This window comes from Porites lutea, chromosome 10 (assembly GCF_958299795.1).
Source record: "Porites lutea chromosome 10, jaPorLute2.1, whole genome shotgun sequence".
Classification (NCBI taxonomy): Eukaryota; Metazoa; Cnidaria; class Anthozoa; order Scleractinia; family Poritidae; genus Porites; species Porites lutea.
In genome coordinates this window covers 23,040,163-23,040,971 of record NC_133210.1, presented here as the reverse complement: position 1 = coordinate 23,040,971, position 809 = coordinate 23,040,163, and positions in this window count along the sequence as shown.

The following is an 809-nucleotide window of genomic DNA, read 5'->3' as shown; positions in this document are numbered from 1 at the left end:
GAATACTTAAGTAGAGCAGGTGGACGCCATCCTCGGAGACAGTCAGTTAGGTGGAAAGAAAAAGTGCGACGAAAGTTTTCAAGCATGGGTGAAAGAGCCCCAGCCCAAGCTTCAAAAATTTCGTCGCGCCTCTTCTCCCCATCCAACTGACTGCCCAGGAGTCTCCGGCAGGTTAGCCGAGTGTCAAACTTTAGAGAACCGAGATTCAAAGAAATCATTCCACAAGATGTCGCAAGGAAAAACTAACAATACATGAGGCAACTGGTTTACCAATCTAAATGATAAGCAAGGATAGATGGGGCTTGTTCTAAACAATCCAACCAATTCTAGTGTCACTGATGTTCTGACACGTGACATAGTTAAGGAGGTCCACTAAGTTCAGGCAAAATATATAGGTTTTTTCATAACCGATCCCCTTTCACGTTTCGATCCTTGATCCTGAAATTCTCAGGAAATTTTGTGTCAATTCCTGTTGGAATTTTTCTACCCCATACTAAATTCCATTTAAGCGAATCAAAACTGCCACGATTTCTAAATACGAGGAAAGCTCTCCTTATGTTTTCCTTTTCTTTTATTTTTCTTTTCTTGGAGAGGTGGGGGGAAGGGGCGGGTATTATACCCAAAGCTTCAGTTGTAAACATCCGTTGCTGTTGTTTCGTAGTTAGCCTCATCTCAATTATTATTTGTACTTAGTTGTAGACGATGGAATAAGATAAAGATTGTTGTAGTTAAAATAGTTTGCTGGCTAGTTTTTTGACGTTTTCGGTAATTTTGCAAACGCAAGACAGGTACTGAAACGTTCTCAAAGG